General features: G+C 45.1%; 1 protein-coding gene across 1 annotated transcript in view; it reads left to right on the top strand.

Annotated features, from left to right (window-relative positions):
* The first annotated feature begins 439 nt into the window (after positions 1 to 439).
* The window catches only part of MAP3K2 (mitogen-activated protein kinase kinase kinase 2), a 99,093-nt gene continuing 80,273 nt past the window's right edge, over positions 440 to 19,259 (top strand). The window contains exon 1 of the mRNA XM_054044104.1: positions 440 to 770. The gene's annotated coding sequence lies outside the window, so the exon portion shown is untranslated. The remainder of the gene's footprint in view (positions 771 to 19,259) is intronic.

Here is a 19,259-nt window from a genome sequence, read left to right as displayed (position 1 = left end):
AGGTAGTCTACGTGCGCATGCGCACAGCGAGATGATGCGAAGCCAGGTTCTTTCAACTACCCTGCAGATGAAGAAGCGACGAGAGAAGTCCGCCGCGCCGCTCTTCAGGCGCATGCGCCGGAATCGGACCAACGGGTGGCTTTCCCACTGCGCATGCGCCACCGAGGGCCGCGTTCCCTCTCCCCTAGCGTCCTCAGGTCGCGCTGTGATGAGCGCGAGGGCGGGCGTCCTGTGCGTGCTCGCGTGCGCCCACGGCTCCTGTCTGGCGGGATGACGTTCTCCACCAGCTCTCCCCGCCCCGTCGGCCCTGGCTTTGACGGCCCCTGCGGTTTACGTCACGAGTTTCTGGGTGGAGGAGGTGGAGCTTTCAGCGGGGACGGTAGCGGCGGTCGCGGGCGCCTCACGTTGAAGGGTCGCCCCCCCCCCCTTCTGCCCTCGATCCGCGTGAGGGTGTCGGGCGCCCCCCCCCCTTTGGCAACTCGCTCCCCATCTCCGCCCCCCCATCCGGGTGTCTCCCGCTCCGGCCTCTCTCCCGTCACCCCCGCCGGTAGGCCCCCGTCCCGCAGCGCCGGGGGGCTGGGGCAGGGGCAGGCGGGCTGCCGGGTCCTGCCTGCGACCCCCCCCTGTGCCGGGAACCTGGCTGCGCCCCAGAGCCTGCTCCCCACCCGCGTCCCCCGGGCCTGCAGCGGGGCAGGGAGCTGTGGGGGGGCTCCCTGGGCTCGGGCACCAACGGCTTCCTCCCCCCCACTCGGGGCTCGGCTGGGACCCAGGTAGGTGTGGGGGGGGCGAGAGCGGGGGAGGGCTTGTGTGGGGGGGGGGCTGAGTGTGGGGGAGGGGAGACTGAACGTGGGGGGGGGAGAGGAACCCTGAGCTGCCCTGGTGATGGAGGGAGGGGACCCTGAGTTGCCGTGGGGAGGGGGGGGAAGAGCCTGAGCTGGTAGGGGAGGGGGACCCTCAGTGTGTGTGGTGGGGCAGCGTGAGCTGCCGAGGTGGGGGGAGGGAAGGCTCATGAGCTGCCGAGGTGGGGGGGAGCCACTGAGCTGCTGAGTTGCAGTGGTGGGTTTGGGGGGGACGACCCCGAACAGTCGAGGTGGGGGCGGAAGACAGTGAGGAGTAGAGAGTCTGGAGACATCAGTTGGGGGATGGCTTGTTGGGGGTCAGGTGATGGGGGGGGGGGGGGGGGTCTTGATGAGCTGAGTTCTAAACAGCAAAGTGCTCCTTCCTGAATGCCCGGAAATTGACTAGTATCTTTTGGGTGACCACAAACAAACAAACAGTAACAGGGCTACCCAGGCCCAAGTAACAAAGCTGTTTAAATGAAATAACACAATAAATTAGTTGTTTGCGGCTTTTGTGTGTGCTAATTGGAGATAATAGAAGTTTTACGTTATAATTGTAGAGCCTTGATGGATTTGTGTTATAAAAAATAAATACATTATATTTAATTATAATGTCACTTAGGCTTTTGACAGTATGCCATCATTGAGATACGTAGTCTCCTTCCTTTAAAGTGTTCTATGATGGTGGCAGCACTGTAGCCGATTATGTGGGTTGGCAATCACCAGGTATTTTTGTCGAAAAGAGAGAACATTAGGTTCCTTTTTCCCCCCTCAGTTGTGAAGTGCATTGCAATACATGTAAGGTAGTTCCTTGGCTTTTTTTTCCCTTGGCAAACAAATTTTTAAAGGTTTGCCACAAAATTGTTGGATTTAAAGATCAAAGCATGAAAGATGCTAAGCAATTATGAATATTGAATCATCAAAGCTCTTTTTGTGGAGAGTGTTGAGGATAAGAGAAGTCTGTCTTGCATCTTTGAAAGAAGGGGAGCTTATGGTATATTGTACACAAATAGCCCTAAATTGTGAGATTCTCTTTAAAACAATGCAGTATTTTGCTGACTACAAGAGGCCTTCAGAAATTCACTGCTACATATGTGGCAAAGGCTTAGTATTTGTAAGATGAATGTCTACATACTTGTCTTGCAAAACATCTTGGATTTTCTTGTGGAGCAGCACTTGTTAGAGAAGGGAGGAAGTAGCAGAAAATTCTGTGATTCATTTATTTTATTGGAGGGGGGAGAAAATGACGAAGTTGTTAGGAAAGAGACTGGACACTATATTGTAATGATGAAATTTTTGATAGAATTTTTCTCTGAGACTAAAAAAAAATCTCACTCATTAACAGCAACATAGTAAGAAATATGGGAAATTGATATTTGCTTTGATATACACTGTTTCTTATAGGAGTTCAGGGTTTTTCTCTCTCTCTCTCTCTCTCTCTCTCTCCCTCCCCCCCCCCCCCCCCCCCGACACACACACACATAGTATTTAAAAATGTGAACATCTTGTACCTAATTCTTGGTTTTCCCCCAGAATTTTGTTTCAGTAACGACGACATAGGACATACCGAAACAAACTGGTAATGTCAGTTGTTAGTGTCACTAAATACAGAGTAAAAGGGCCATCTAGGTTTTCATAAAGCAGAATGACAAGCTGATATTTTACAAATCGACTTATATTTGGAGAAAATATGTATATTCTGTTTGTCTCGTGGAACTCTTTGCATCATTGGTTTATGTGACATTAATGGAGGGCTATTGTGAAGAAAATATCCACTTTTTTGAATAGGGGTTGTCTCAGCTTGTTTGAGAGATTTCTAAATGAAAGTGCGAAAGGAAATTTGTTTTAGAGATAACCACTGTTCAAGTATCTAGAAATCTTACAGTGCATAGTGTATAGGGAGCTGACATATACATAGTGGCAAGAATGGTGTTCTGACGGCGGTTGTTAATGTTGTGGAGTTTGTGGAAGAAGTCGGTTGTGTCTTGGAGGAAGCTGGACCTTTGTGTGATGAGAGGTTTGAGGATGGTTTCTAACAGTCCTGATATTCCTTCAGTAAGAGTGCTGTGGTTAGATCTGATGTCTGCCTGGGTTCCCTTGTTTGTGTATCTTAGGAAGCATGTAAAAGTTCCCCAAAGCAGGTTTGTGGGAGATGAGTTTGTAGAGTTTCTCTTGGAGTGGTTTGGGGAAAGATTTGATATCCTTAAATTCCTGGGGAAATTGTGGTGCAAAGTCACCTTTAGTTCTTTGTAGAAGATGGTGTTGGCGACTTGTTGGTTGGCCTCATTAATGTAGTCATCATAGTTGAGGACTACAGTGGCGCTCTCTTTTGTCTGCTGGTTTGATCACTATCTGGTGGTTAGATTTCAGGGACTGTGTAGCTGTCCTCTTGGAGTTGGAGAGATTGTGGTTGATGTGATGTTTATTAAGGATTTCAGTCAGTTTTTTTCATGAAGCAATCAATGTAATGATCAAGAGTGTGGTTTTATCCGCTTTGTGGTGGTCAGTTAGATTATTTTTTTTCTTATGATATCCGTGGGGACGTGGTAACTGAGTAGTGTCATCGTTGTTGTGAAATAATTCTTTGAGGTGGAGTCGGTGGGAAAACTCCTTTAGTTCTCCACATGTTAGCATTGTATTAGGTTTTGTGGTGAGGGCAGAAGTTCAGTCCCTTAGCATATGGATAATTCATAACTTTGCTGGATACTAAAAATTATGGATTGCATTAGAGTCATAACTAGGCATTTTAGCACCCCGGGCAAGTAAGCATGTTTTCACCCTGTGATGAGGTTTATCAGCCCCGTACTGGTGCAGCAGGGGTTAATCCTTTTCTCTGGGCCGAGGAGGCCACGCCCCCGCAGCTCTGCTGGGCATGCTCCAGCTGGAGAGAGGATATAAAAGGCAGCAGAGCAGCTCATTTGGGGCTGATCGCCGATGAGGAAGGAGGTGCACTGCTGACTCCTGGGGTAGGACCGCCTGCACTCCAGGAAGCGTAGGCCAGGAAGACGCAGATGGACCCTGACACACAGGCTAGGGATGCCGCAGAGAGGGGAGAGACCGTGGAGACCCGGAGACAGCAAACTACAGAGAATCTGGTAGGAAGCGACCCAGGGAAATGTTGCAGGGAAGCGGTTGTAGAACCATAGATGGGCTTGGCGTGTTTCAGTAGGATCCCCGACGAGGTGGTGGCGGTTGGGACCCGGTGGAGAGGGCGGGCCCAGGTCCCCCATCCTGGGTATCTTGGCGCGGTAGAACCTGTTGCGGGCCGAACGCGCCCAAGAGAACCAATACAACAGGGGAACAAAGATGAGGACCTCTGAGCCTGGAGATCAAGTCCTGTTGTTATTACCCTCCTCAGAGTCTAAGCTGCTGGCCAAGTGTCAGGGCCCCTTCGAGGTAACCAGACGGGCCTGTCGACTATGAGATATGGCTACTGGGACGCCGGAGAGGCGCACAGGTCTACTACGTGAACCTCCTCAAGGCCTGGAAGGATCAGGAAGGCCTGATGATTGCACTGTACCCCCCGGAACCCAAGTTGGAGCCACTGGCCGACAAACCCTCTGAACCAGGGCCGGTGGCAATCATCCAGTAGCTCAACCCCGAACAGCAGGATCAGATACAACTGCTAATATCAGTCTTCCCCACCGTCTTGTCAGCCTGGCTAGGGAGAACAAATGGGACAAGCCATCACATCACCACCATCCCTGGCCAGAAAGAGAGAAATAACACGGTCTGCTCCCCAGGAAGATGTGGATGGTTGTGCAGAAGGAACTGAAAATGATGTTAGCCCTGGGAGTGATGGAGGAGTCCAGAAGTGAGAGGCGGAGCCCCGTAGTCCTGGTCCCCAAGCCCGATTCTGCATTGATTTCAGAAAGGTGAATGCTATCTCTTGGTTTGATGCTTACCCCTTCTCCGAGTGGAGGAAATGCTCAAGCGGCTGGGAAAGGCAGAATTTATCTCTACATTAGGCCTAACCAAGGGATATTGGTAGATTCCTTTGACACCAGCCTCTAGAGGGAAGATGGCCTTTCCTACACCATTTGGCCTATGCTAGTCCACCATGATGCCTTTTGGGTTGCAAGGGACCGCAGTCACCTTCCAACGGCTTATGAACCAAATACTGAACCTCCATAATTCGTATGCCGCTGTGTACATCGACGCTTTGGTGTCTATAGTGTGGGTTGGAAGGAACATCTCATCAGCGTACTGCAAGCCCTGGGAGTCACAGGCCTCACTGCGAACCTGGCCAAGTGTCATTTAGGCCAGCGGGAGGTGACTTAACTGGGCTACGCTGTGGGTAAGGAAAAGCTATGCCCCTTAATAGGAAAGGTGCAGGCTTTACGGGACTACCCCATCCCCACGACAAAGGGACAAGTACGGCAATTCTTAGGGCTGGCTGCATACTACCACCATTTGTGCCCAACTTCACCACGCTCTCCACTCCACTGATGGACTTGACAAAAAACTCCTAACCACGGAAAGTCCAATGGTCAGAGGACTGTGAGGCCGCCTTCCAAGTCCTACGAGAGCTGGTGTTGTCCCAGCTTGACTTCCCCCAAACCCTTCATCCTCCAAAAGGATGCTTTGGAGGCAGGACTGGGAGCAGTGCTGTCACAAGGACTAGAGGGGGAGAAGCACCCAATCCTGTACCTCAGCCACAAGTTGTTACCCCGGGAGACCCACTACTCCATGATAGAACAAGAGGCCCTCGCCGTTAAGTGTGCGGTCAACACTTTAAGGTATTACCTCTTAGAGAACTCCTTTCTTTTGGTAACTGACCACGCACCCCTCCGATGGATCCATAGTACGAAGGAAACCAATGCGTGAATCATGCGGTAGTACCTCTCCCTCCAACTTATGCCTTCCGTGTGCTGAACCGGCCGGGGAAGGCCAATGCAAACGCAGACGACTTCTCCGGGGAGGGAGGGGAAGAAGGGAAAGGAAGACAGCTCTCGGATACCATCTTGAGGAGGGTTTGTGACTGAGTGCATCAGCCCTGCATTGATGCAGCAGGGATTACTCCTCCTCTCTGGGCCGAGGAGGCCACGCTCCCGTGGCTCTGCTGGCAGTGCTCCAGCTGGAGGCAGGATATAAAAGGCAGCAGAGCAGCTCATTTGGGGCTGGCCACCGATGAGGAAGGAGGTGCACTGCTGACTCCTGGGGGAGGATCGCCTGCACTCCAGGAAGCGTAGGCCAGCCATAGATGGACCCAGACACACAGGCTCGGGATCCTGGGGAGAGACTGGTAGGAAAAGACCCAGGGAAACGTTGCAGGGAAGCAGTTGTAGAACCATAAGCGGGCTCGTTGTGTTTTGGTAGGATCCCCACCAAGCTGCCCGGTGGAGAGGGGTGGTGGGCCAGCTCACCAGCACTACTGCCTCTGGCCACTAAGCAGCACTGCCCTGATAGCTAGGGCTGTACTACTGACTCAACGGTGAGGCTGTAACGCACATCTGCCCCGCTTCCAAAGGGTGACGGAGTGGATCAGTCCCATGACAAACCCCCTACCATTTTTTCATAACTTTTGCGCCCTGTGGCTTTGCGCCCTGAGCAGCTGCCCTGCTCACCCCACCCTGGTTATGTCCCTGTGCTTTCTCAGTCCTTCTCCCTCACTCTGGTTTTGAGAGCAAGAGGGGTCTGATTTGTGTTTCAGTTCACTCCATTAGTTCTGAATCCTTAACTGGAGACTTAAAAAATGCGGAAGGTGGTCAAAGAGGGTTGATCCATATGAGTGAGTTATTGTTCTTCCCACGATTACCCATGTGAATCCCTCTTCTTAGCAGATTAACAAGCACTAGTCACCCTCCATAGCTGCTGCTGCTTACTACAGGTTTGTGGGAGCGTATTTTTCTCAGAATGGGGATCCCTATGGACAATTTTCAAAGAAGAGTTTGTGTTTTCTAACACACAAGAAGACTGATTCAAGACCACAAAATGACATGGAGAGATTAAAGTGATTTGTGGGGAAAGCGATGATACTAACAAATACAAAGCTAGGGCTTCACATAGCTTTCCCTTGCCGCGCATTTTCATTACTACCCACAGAGTTCTATACAGCATCAGTGACAACAGCCAGAATCTCCCAAGTTTCATTGTGCTGCTGCTTAGGAAAGTTCTGAGCAGCAGCTGGGGCAGTGGAGCTTTCTGCAAACCCAGCCTGACACCACTGCATCACGTTTATATTCAGAACATTCTTCATAACTGTAAAGGCTAGAAACATTTTAAAATTAAAGAGCAGATAGGAAGAAACCGTGCATACCCACCTACTGAATTAATGCAAGCTTATTTTGATCCTGTATCTTTAATAGTGCCTTTACATTACTTCTTCAAGTAACCAAACATTACTAAGTTTCTGTAGGGAATGGGAGGTGAGAGATCTGGAAAGGGAGTCTGGGATGGGAAGTGTTTGTAAGAGGCCCTCTGATAAGAAGTAGTCTACAATATGGGCATGTTTGAAAACAATTAACTAATACCTACTATCACCTGTAGTAGGCAAATTATTTTTTTCCTGGACCCTTGGAAGGTGGTTCAAAAAAGAACCCCTTTGTGTATAGATCCTAATCATAATACTATTACTTGCACTTAAATAGAACTTTTCATCAGTAGATGTCACAGGTCTTGACAGAAGTTTCAAGTTTTCCCTTTTATAGATGGGGCAACTGAGGTAGAGTTTCAGAGCAAAACTTTAATGAGTGGTCAGTGATTTTGGATGCCTAACTTGGGACACTTTATGCCTGATTTCCAGAGGCACTGCACTGAACAGCAGTAGCTTCCAAAAGTGGCATTTATAGGTGATCAGCACCTCTGAAAATCAGGCTCTGTGATCATCAAAAAACTCCAAATCAGCATCCACTTTGATTAAAATCGAGCAATCAGAAAGTCACGAGCAAATAATGGGAGAGGTAGGCACAGTACTCAAGCTGTTCCTGTCCCCGTGCTCAAGCCATTGGGCCATTGCTGCTCCTAGTCAGAAGTCAGGTTCAAGGTGGATTTGTGATGCGGGGTGAAAGGCTGGGGACACACCCACCATAACCAGGCAGCTGCCACCTGTCCCACGGCCAGGTGGGGCCTGCTGAGAAGGGGGTTTGTAATGGGGAGTGGGCGAGCCCTTCAGCTGGTAACACACCCTGGGTTTCGCTTGGAGACGGAGGGTCCTTCCACTTCAGCAGATGAGGGGCAGAGGGTGGCCAGGGTCCCTGAGAGCAGTCCCCAGGCTTTGTCCCTGCTGGGGTGCACTGCCCAGGGCAGGTGGAGGGTCTAGGGCTTACCGCAGTAGCCAAGACTGACTCACTCCGGCCTGGGCTTCTGGGCCCTGCACCTTGTGGTAACTGCTCCCCAAGGGCTCTGATGGCCCTGGAGCCGGGTCCCCCTGCCTGGGCGGCTCATACTGGCCACAAGCAGTCAAAGAGCAGCCTGGAGTTCAGGTGCAGCCACAGCTCCGGGCACCAGCAGACGCAGCAGGAGGAGGAGATTGGGGAGCGCTTTGGCCACCCAGACCATGACACTAGCCAGCATAGCAGCTGCCCTGCACTGCCCGGCTTTGGCTTCTGGCCTCCGAACTGGCCGGGGGTGCGGTCTTGAGTGGGGGGAGAGAAGGAGGTGGGGCTGGCACTTACTTGAGGAGGAGCAGGGGTGTGGCAAGGGGAGGCCAGCACCTACCCAAGGAGAAGCAGGTAGAGGGGTGGGATAGTGGTGAGGATTTGGGGCCTCTTGGCCAGCAGCGGGACCAGTATTTACGCGAGAGGGAAGGGGCAGAACCAAGCAGGATCTATACAGGAGGGGACATGGCTTTGGGGGGGCTGTAGAGCCAGGCGCGTGATCAGCCCCTGGCCTGCCAGGCTGCGTGGATACAGAGACTAGAAATCTCTGCGCAGTGATGCTGTGTCTGTGGAACCGCCCCTCTGTGGCTTTGCCCCATGGGCAGCTGCCCCACTCACTCCTCCCTAGTTATGGCCCTGGACTGCGTAGACCCACTGGATTTATGGCTTATTACAACAATATGTAACCCACTAACAACCACTGCGCAGCTGCTTTCCCCCCCACTCCTTCCTTTCCTCCCTATGACTAGAGGGGTGCTAATGGGCCACTTCATCTTGAATGGTTCCTTGAAATACGTTAACTGCTTATGCTAAACAGTCTGTTCCACCTTCTATTTAGCAGTGATGTTCTGAGTCAATGTCTACACAGCAAAGAAAATCCGCGACTGGCCCATGCCAGCTAACTGGCTCATGGGGCTTGGTCTGGGGGGCTATTCCATTGCTGTGTAGACTTCCAGGCTCAGGCTGGAGCCCAGGCTCTAGGACCCTCGCAGGGTCTCGCAGCAGTGAAACAGTCCAGTGAGCCTGAGTTTGCTGGCATGGGCCAGCCACCGGTTTTTCTTTGCTGTGTAGACATACCTGAGTTAATTTTCCAGGCTTGAAGAAGAGCTCTGTGTAAACTTGAAAGCTTGTCTCTCTCACCAGCAGAAGTTGGTCCAATAAAGATATTACAGTAGAACCTCAGAGTTATGAACACCTCGGCAATAGAGGTTGTTCATACCTCGGAAATGTTCGTAACTCTGAACAAAACATTATGGTTGTTATTTCAAAAGTTTACAACTGAACATTGACTTAATATGGCTTTGAAACTTTACTGCGCAGAAGAAAAATGCTGCTTTTAACCATCTTAATTTAAATAAAACAAGCACAGAAACAGTTTCTTTACCTTGTTAAATCTTTTTTAAACTTTCCCTTTATTTTTTTTAGTAGTTTACATTTAACACAGTACTGTACTGTATTATTATTATTTTTTGTCTCTGCTGCTGTCTGATTGTGTACTTCTGGTTCTAAATGAGGTGTGTGGTTGACCGGTCAGTTCGTAACTCTGGTGTTCGTCATAACTCTGAGGCCTGGTCTACGTGTTTGTGTGTGTGTGTGTGTGTGTTTTGATGTAAGATACGCAACTTCAGCTACGGGAATAGCATAGCTGAAGTCGACGTATCTTATTTTGACTTACCTCCCGTCCTCACTTCGTGGGATCGATGGCCGCGGTTCCCCCGTCGACTCCGCTACCACCGCTCACCCTGGTGGAGTTCCGGGGTCGATGGGAGCACATTCGGGGATCGATATATCACGTCTAGATGAGATGCGATAGATCGATCCCCGATAGATAGATCGCTACCCGCCGATCCGGCGGGTAATCTGGATGTACCCTTAGACTCTACTGTACCTCACCCATCTTTTCCCTCTAATATCCTTGGGCTCACATGGCAACAACAACACTGCATACCTGTAAATGTGCATATTTTGGAGACAACTGAGGTTTGAGAGAACTTCCTCAATATTTAAAGTTTGTCACCATACAATGTTGCAATAATGCTGTTTAAGATATTTTAATGCTCTTGTGGAGGAAAAAAAAACTTACATAAACGCACATTGAATTTATATATACACAATTTAATATACTATTTGTACAAATGTGTAGATGTGTAGTTATTAAAGTAAAAATGTGAGGTAAATAGACTTTAAAATTTGGTTATAATTCCATCTCTGCTTCTTTCATGTGGTCCCTAGGAAAGTTATTCAGAGTCTAGAGCTTTGAATCTTTAAAAATGACTGTAGCTAGATACAGAAGCATGCTTTGTTTTATTGTAAATGTAACGTTTGTGCTTTAGAGGGCTAGAAAACCAGTCACTGTAAATTTCCTTCATGCATGTTGCCAGTGCTGTTCTTGGGTTTTCCTTCTCTGTTAACCTTTCCTCAGCTACTGTTTATAAATAATTGGTTCAAGTCAGATGTGGTATGAAAACTTTGTAGTATTGATACATAGGCTTGGAGAAATTCTCTTGAGGGAGTATCAGGGGGTAGCCGTGTTAGTCTGTATCTACAAAAACAACAAAGAGTCTGGTGGCACCTTAAAGACTAACAGATTTATTTGGGCATAAGCTTTCGTGAGTAAAAACCTCACTTCTTCGGATGCATCCGAAGAAGTGAGGTTTTTACTCACGAAAGCTTATGCCCAAATAAATCTGTTAGTCTTTAAGGTGCCACCAGACTCTTTGTTGTTCTCTTGAGGGAGGTTCCATGTATTTAGTAGTTACAAGTGGTATTTGTTAACCATCTTCATCTGTGTTATATTATCTTACATAAATTTGACTATAGGCTGACTTTTATAAATTATAGGACTACATTTCCAGTTATGAATTAAGTGTTTTGACATATCTGGTCTGTAAACTACTGAACATCCTCTGGACTCAAAATGGTAATATTTGTGATATCACATTTCAGCACAGTATCATGAAGGTGAAGATTATTGTTTGTAAAGTGTAATGTATGTTGGAAGACAGATTACTGGGCTAGATGGCCCTTTGTTCTGACCCGGTATGGCAAATAAAAAGGTATATTTACTCTGTGTTAAATAGACTATATTTAACACTCAATGCTAGATATCTTAAATATGGAAAAATTGAGCAAAAGCAATTGGACTTTATTATAGCAATGGATGAATAAGAACATAAGAACGGCCATACTGGGTCAGACCAAAGGTCCATCTAGCCCAGTATCCTGTCTTCCAACAGTGGCCAATGCCAAGTGCCCCAGAGGGAATGAACAGAACAGGTAATCATCAAGTCATCCATCCCGTCGCCCATTCCCAGCTTCTGGCAAACAGAGGCTAGGAACACCATTCCTGCCCATTCTGGCTAATAGCTATTGATGGACCTATCCTCTGTGAACTTACCTAGTTCTTTTTTGAACCCTGTTATATATAGTATAGGCCTTCACATAGGGTTGTCCAATTTTCTAGTCGCACAAAACTGGATACCCTTGCCCTGCCCTTTCTCCGAGACCCCACCCTGCTCACTCCATCCCCCCTCCCTCTGTCGCTCCCTCTTCCCCACCTCACTCACTCGCTCGTTTGCACCAGGCTGGGGAGGGTCACAACATCCTCTAGCAAAGAGTTCCACAGGTTGACTGTGCATTGTGTGGAAAAAATACTTCCTTTTGTTTATTTTAAACCTGCTGCCTATTAATTTTATTTGGTGGCCCCTAGTTCTTGTGTTATGAGATTGAGTAAATAACACTTCCTTATTTACTTTCTCCACACCAGTTATGGTTTTATAGACCTCTATCATATCCCCTCTTAGTTGTCTCTTTTCAAAGCTGAAAGAGCCCCAGTCTTCTTAATCTCTCCTCATATGGCAGCCGTTCCATACCCCTTATAACTTTTGTTGCCCTTTTCTGAGCCTTTTCTAATTCCTATATATCTTTTTTGAGATGGGGCGATCACATCTGCATGGAGTATTCAAGATGTGGGAGTACCGTGGATTTATATAGAGGCAATATATTTACTGTCTTATCATCTATCCCTTTCTTAATGATGCCCAACATTCTGTTCGCTTTTTTGACTGCTGCTGCACATGGAGTGGATGTTTTCAGAGAACTATCCACAATGACTCCAAGATCTCCTTCAGTGGTAATAGCCAATTTAAACCCCATCATTTTATATGTATAGTTGGGATTATGTTTTCCAATGTGCATTACTTTGCATTTATCAACAATATGGCAGATGAAATTCAGTCACCCAGTTTTGAGAGATCCTTTTGTAGCTCTTCGCAGTTTGCTTGGGACTTAACTATCTTGAGTAGTTTTGTATCATCTGCAAATTTTGCCACCTCACTGTTTACCCCTTTTTCCAGATCATTTATGAATATGTTGAATAGGACTGGGCCCAGTACAGACCCCAGGGGGACACCACTATTTACTTTTCTCCATTCTGAAAACTGACCATTTATTCCTACTCTTTGTTTCCTATCTTTTAACCAGTTACCAGTCCATGAGAGGACCTTCCCTCTTTGTCCTATGACAGCTTACTTTGCTTAAGAGCCTTTGGTGAGGGGGGTTGTCAAAGGCTTTCTGAAAATCTAAGTACACTATATCCACTGGATCCCCTTGGTTCACATGCTTGTTGGCCCCCTCAAAGAATTCTAGAAGATTGGTGAGGCATGATTTCCCTTTACAAAAACCATGTTGACTATTCCCCCAACAAACTGTCTGACAATTTTATGTTTTACTATAGTTTCAGCTAGTTTGCCCGGTACTGAAATCAGGCTTACCGCCCTGTAATTGTCGGGATCACCTCTGGAGTCCTTTTAAAAAATTGGCATCACATTAGGTATCCTCCAGTCATTTGGTACAGAAGCTGATTTAAATGATAGGTTACAAACTACAGTTAGTAGTCCTGCAATTTCATATTTGAGTTCCTTTAGAACTCCTGGGTGAATACCATCTGGTCCTGGTGACTTATTACTGTTTAGTTTATCAGTTTGTTCCAAAACTTCCTCTAATGACACCTCAATCTGCGACAGTTCCTCAGATTTGTCACCTAAAAAGAATGGCTCAGTTTTGGGAATCTCCCTCACATCCTCAACAGTGAAGACCGATGCAAAGAATTCATTTAGTTTCTCAGCAATGGCCTTATTGTCCTTGAGTGCTCCTTTAGCATCTCGATCATCCAGTGGCCCTACTGGTTGTTTAGCAGGCTTTCTGCTTCTCATGTACTTAAAACATTTTTTTTTGCTCTTACTTTTTGGTTAGTTGGTCTTCAAATTCTCTTTTGGCCTTCCTACTTATATTTTTACACTTCATTTGCCGGAGTTTATGCTCCTTTCTACTTTCCTCAGTAGTATTTAACTTTCTCTTTTGAAGGATGCCTTTTTGTCTATAGTTCTTGTTGCAAAATGGTTTGTTATAAATTTGTCTTCAACTAGTCATTGTAATCACCTTTGAGGCTTCAATTTTCCATACTTCATCTGTGCCCTAACATGAACTTTTCTTTTTCTTTTTTTAATTCTGAGGATAAAATGGTTCAGCAACTTCTGAGAGGAAAGAAAAACCTTTGTAACATTCTTTTTCTGAGTCTGATTATAGTAAAAATGGTGATGTTTTGACTTGCCATTGAAGAGTAGTTCATAACCTTATTCCAAAAGAAATTGGTTTAGATTTGATAGCTATGATAATTTACATTTATTTTAGCTTGAACTGCTGTAAGTTAAAGAAAGATGTGGCCGTATTGGAAAGAGTCTAGAGAAGAGCAACAAAAATGATGTGAGGAGAGGTTTAAAATAAAGTGAGTTTAGTCTTCAGGAAAGAAGACAGACAGGGGACCTGATAAGTCTTAAGGACTGTTATAAAGAGGACAACGATCGGTTGGGCTCCATGTCCAATAAAGATAGGAGAAGCGGTAATGAGCTTAATCTGCAGCAAGGGAGATTTAGGTTAGATATTAGAAATAACTTTCTAACTATGAGGATATTTAAGCTCTGGAATATGTTACCAGCCCCCATCATTTGAGGTTTTTAAGACCAGGTTAGACAAACACCTGTCAGGGATGGTCTACTTGGGCCTGCCACGGTGCAGGGGGCTGGACTAGGGACACAGCTACATTAGAGAGTTTACAGTGGTGCAGCTTTGCCATTGTAAGCTCCCTAATGTAGTTACTCTAAGCCGACAGGAGAGAGCTTTCCTGCCTGATAAATTACACTGACTTAAACGCCGGTGTGGACCGTGCCACTGACGCTCGCAGAGGCTGGAGTAATTAATGTCACTCGGGGTAGCATAAGTTGTGCCGACATAAGCTGTAGTGTAGCCATAGCCTAAGTGACTTCTTGAGTTTCCTTCCAGCCCTATATTTCTGATTTTAAATTCAGCTTACGAATAAGGACAACATTACAGATGTTTCAGGAATCAATGGTGGGATTTTCAAAAGCATTTAGTGTTGGCCAAACTCTACTCTCTGAAGTCAATGGTAAAACTTCCATTTATTTCAATGATTAGGACAATAGGGAGTGCTTTTGAAAATCCCACTACCTGATGATCAATTGTCTATTGCTATTCTTCTCACTAAAATAACCCCCATGCCCTAGGGCATAGTAGCTCAACCTTTTTGATTATCAGGGTTTGGTTTGCTGCCTTCCTAAACTGTGTCAGGGAGATCTCAGGGATTGGGGCCGGTCCATGGGCCGGTCATTGAGAAGCACTGGCCTTGGGGATTGAGAGTCCAGAGGACTAGAATTCTGTTCACTTCTTCCACTAATTGGCCTTAATACTTTTTGCTTATTGTGAACTTACTTTAGTGAGGCCTCACACCTCACTTAAGTAAATATTCTGATATCTTTTTATTTTGCTGTTTGCCCAAGAACCCTCCTCTGGATCTCCTTGTACATCTTGTTTTTCAAAGTCTGCTTCCAGTTTGCAAGCTATCTCTGGGGCAAGAATGCTCTTGTTATGACTTGTGCAGGACCAAGCAGATTGTCTCAACTAATAAATATTACCCCCTTTTCACAGTTGGGGAAACTAAAACATTGTGGTTTAAGTGACTTGCTGGCTGGAAAAGAACCTAGATCTTTGGCCTGCGAGAGTACATATTCACTGTGCAGTTAACTTGGGCTCTTAATCAGGTGTTGCTTCTAACCTCCCTCCTGTTTACACACACAACTCTCTCTCCTGAGTTTGATGGTGCTTTAAACTGTTCTTTCTTATCTTTGTAAAGTCCTCCTAGACCTCAAGATGAACAAGTGGTATATAAGTGTAAAGGATTTAATCCCATTTTACAGGTAGGCTAGCTAAGGCCCTGTCTATAGTGTGTCAGGATTTTTTGTTTTTGCACCAATGTAGTATGTCCACATTAAGGGATTGCTCTGACTGGTATACATATTTCAGTGTAGTTACACTTGTAAATATTGTCCTAATCCAGAGAAATCCTAAGGCACAGAGGTTGGTTGACTTATGTGGAAAGCTTTGTGATCTAGAGGTTTAGGAATAGCCCTAGGAACTAAGAAAGACCTATGTTCTAGTCCTGGGCATGAGGTATTTGCCTGGTGAAGTTGGGCTAGTAATTGTAAATATAAACTATACTCAGTTGAATCACTGAATTTTTACATGGCTGTTTCAACAGCAGTCTTTAGCATTCGGCTAAATAGGACATTATTTAACTAGTATCAAGTAAGTTAGTGCTTAAAGGCAGGTGTGATATTCTAATCCAGGGGTAGGCAACCTATGGCACATGCGCCGAAGGCGGCATGCGAGCTGATTTTCAGTGGGACTGCCTGGGTCCTGGCCACTGGGCTGGGGGGCTCTGCATTTTAATTTAATTTTAAATGAAACTTCTTAAACATTTTAAAAACCTTATTTACTTTACATACAACAATAGTTTAGTTGTATATTATAGACTTACAAAAAGAGACCTTCTAAAAACGTTAAAATGTATTACTGGCACGCAAAACCTTAAATTCGAGTGAATAAATGAAGACTCGGCACACCACTTCTGAAAGGTTGCCGCTAATCTCTGGTCCCCTAATCTTTATTTACAAATTGTATATTAAGAGGTATGTTTCCTAAGTAATTGGGAAGACTACGCCTTGAGTGAGTGGGTTCAGAGGCATCTAGCCAGAAGATTCTGGATTTTGAAAAACATTTTGCAGTTATTTTTAAACAGCAGTAAAGATAGAAAATGCAAAACACACACATACACGAGTTAAGTACTGAAGTCACAAAATGACAAAATTAAGATGGCATATGCAGCCTTAACTCATCTCCTGTACATATGAGTTGGAAATCTTATTGCATGTTCACATTTGTCAAATATTGTATGTTTATAAAATAGGTGTACTTGCAAGAGATTAAGTTGTTTAGTTCCTGGTGCGAGCTGAGTGTGAAATCGTTTTATGTATGCTAATGTCCAATTACATGGGGATCCGTTTCTCTCCTTGCCGCTGCCTTGCTTCCGGCAGACCTTGGTTTTTATGTCTCTTTTGTCACGTGTTTCTTTCCCAGCACCCCCTTCATAGTTTGCATCTCTTTCGAGTATGCACAGCAGCAAAGGACACCAAAGAGAGGCTCCCCTGCTAAGCACAGTAACAATAGTTAGATAGCAGCTATGGTTTGAATAATGACGTTCAAATCTGTTTCGAACTGCTGGTGCTTATGAAGGGACCACTTCTTTGCAGAAGCACAGGTGCAGTAGGAGTTGGATTCCCTCACTTGGGTGAGTTAACAAATGGATGATGATATGGGAAGCTATGCCACAAACCTTTCCAAACACACCCTATCCCCAGGACTTCTAAACTTGGGTCTAGTCTACACTAGAAAAGGTTTGCTGATATAGGTGTACTGGCAAACCCTCCTAGTATAGACGCAGGTTCTCTTGGGGAAAAATGTGCTTTTGCTGGTATAGCTTATAGCAGGTCCCCAAACAAACACTTGTTTGCTTATAGTTGATGCCTAGAATAGGGCTTTTGCCATTATAAAGCATCATAAAAATCACACTCCTAACTGACATTATTATATCAACAAAAGTTTCTAGGGTAGACCTGGCCTTAGTGGAAGGGATATGGAGTCAGACAATTGTCCTGATGGGGCAGATATAGGGCCGTACTGATAGAGAATCGTGTCCAAGAACAGAACAAAACAAATACCAACAGTGGTCATTAAGGAAAGCATGGGAGGGGGTTTGTCATCTTAGATACAAATGATGAGTTAACTCAATGTAGATGGTGATTAAGCTAAAACTATTGGACAGGCTGCTGGTGCAGAAAGAATTTAAGAAAGGTTAAACCATCTAAATGCTGACAGTTTTCAGCACTATGGAGGCAAATCTATGCAAATGGGAGCCAGAATTTCACCTTGGAGTGAAGATTTTACATTACAGCAAAGCAGCAGGAGACTGGCAAACACTCAGATAATGAATATAAAATTAGAACATCTAACTCTGGTGACAACCACAGTAACAAAGGAAATTAAAATGTTGACATCCCTACCAACTCCTTCAGGGATCTAAAGAAAGCAACAGATGTGTTTTATCGCGGAGTGGTGGGGAATTAGTATCCTACATATTTTTGAAAGGCAGGTTCTGACTGCTTGAATATGGTTGATTTTAAAACATCACTCTATATTCATTGGCCAACTATTGACAGATTAATGTCACTGTGTCACCATTGTTATAGTGCAGTGTTATGGTGTTACAGTTGATTTTTATCAGGAGTGTTAATCCTTTATTTTGTAAAAATCTAATTGAAATGGCAAAAAACAAAACATAGAATAAACTGATCACTATTTGAATTTTTCATGGTTCGATGAAAAATGAATCGATACAGAGAGAATAATACTTTAAAAATCATCCCTTTAGGTATTTTTTTCACTGCAGCATCTCACTTTTCTTTGTAGCACTTTTGCAAGAAATCTAAAATGCTCTGGGACTCTGTCCTTTGGCCACATTGTTCCTCGTACTGAGTCCTAGAATCATAGATGTGTTGGGAGTATATGACAGTAAAGTATTTTATTAGTTTTTAGCCAGAACAGCAAGCTAATGTCAGCAATGTTAAGGTAAAATAACTTCCAAATACATAGAAAGTGTGAGGGTCATTCATACATGCTGATCTGTTGATATAACTGATATAAAAGCAAATGTGGGCACTTAAGATTTTGCATTGGAATGTAAGTTTGAAGTTGGGGGTATGTATTGCTTTAAGACAGGTTTCAGAGTAACAGCCGTGTTAGTCTGTATCCGCAAAAAGAAGAACAGGAGTACTTGTGGCACCTTAGAGACTAACAAATTTATTAGAGCATAAGCTTTCGTGGACTACAGCCCACTTCTTCGGATGCTTTAAGGTATGTGTTGGGAAATCCTTATGGAACATTGGCGTGTTGGTGACTGTTTTGTAGGCAACGTGAAGGTAGAAAGGAATGCATAAGTGTTTTCCCATAACTTCTTTCCACGCTTTTGAGGGGTTGGGTGCACTATCCCTAAGTGTATTTTATTTGATACTACATAAATACTACATTTAAAAAAAAAAAAGTAGCATTGAATACCTAATTGATTGGTGATCAGGTGTAGAATGTTTCAGCTTTTATCCTGGTTAAAATCTAGCCCAGTCTGTTGTGCAATAGTGGTGGGTGGATGTTGGCCTGCATAAAATGGGTTTGTGGTCTTGGCCCACTTCCTAGTGGGCTGATGTCCACTTCACAAACCATTCCACATTTGGCATCCTAGTTGATATTTTTTTGAGAGTGAAGGTTTGAACTCTAAGAACTACCCTATCTCCCTTACGAGAACTCCCTTCACATCAGGGTTAAGGGTGTTTTATTCACTGCTCTGTGAATAACTGTTCTGTGAATAAAAGTCTTGAGACTCCAGAACTGTCAGTTTGGCATCATTCATGAGCATCAAATAAATCTTTCAAATGCGAAATTAAATTTAAACCCCGATTTACAAATGTTTAAAATATGTATTGCAGAATTTTAATCCATAGCATGCTTCTTCACTTGGTTTTATAACTCTGTAAAAATGGATGCATCATACAATTGCTGATGCAACTCTAAACACAGTATGGATTGAAAATGACACTGGTCCAGGATTTCCTTGAAGTAGTGGACCAGTGCCAAAATA

Source organism: Malaclemys terrapin, chromosome 11 (assembly GCF_027887155.1).
Source record: "Malaclemys terrapin pileata isolate rMalTer1 chromosome 11, rMalTer1.hap1, whole genome shotgun sequence".
Classification (NCBI taxonomy): domain Eukaryota; kingdom Metazoa; phylum Chordata; order Testudines; family Emydidae; genus Malaclemys; species Malaclemys terrapin.
Note: the sequence above shows the minus strand (reverse complement) of the source record. Positions and strands in the feature narration are given on the sequence as shown.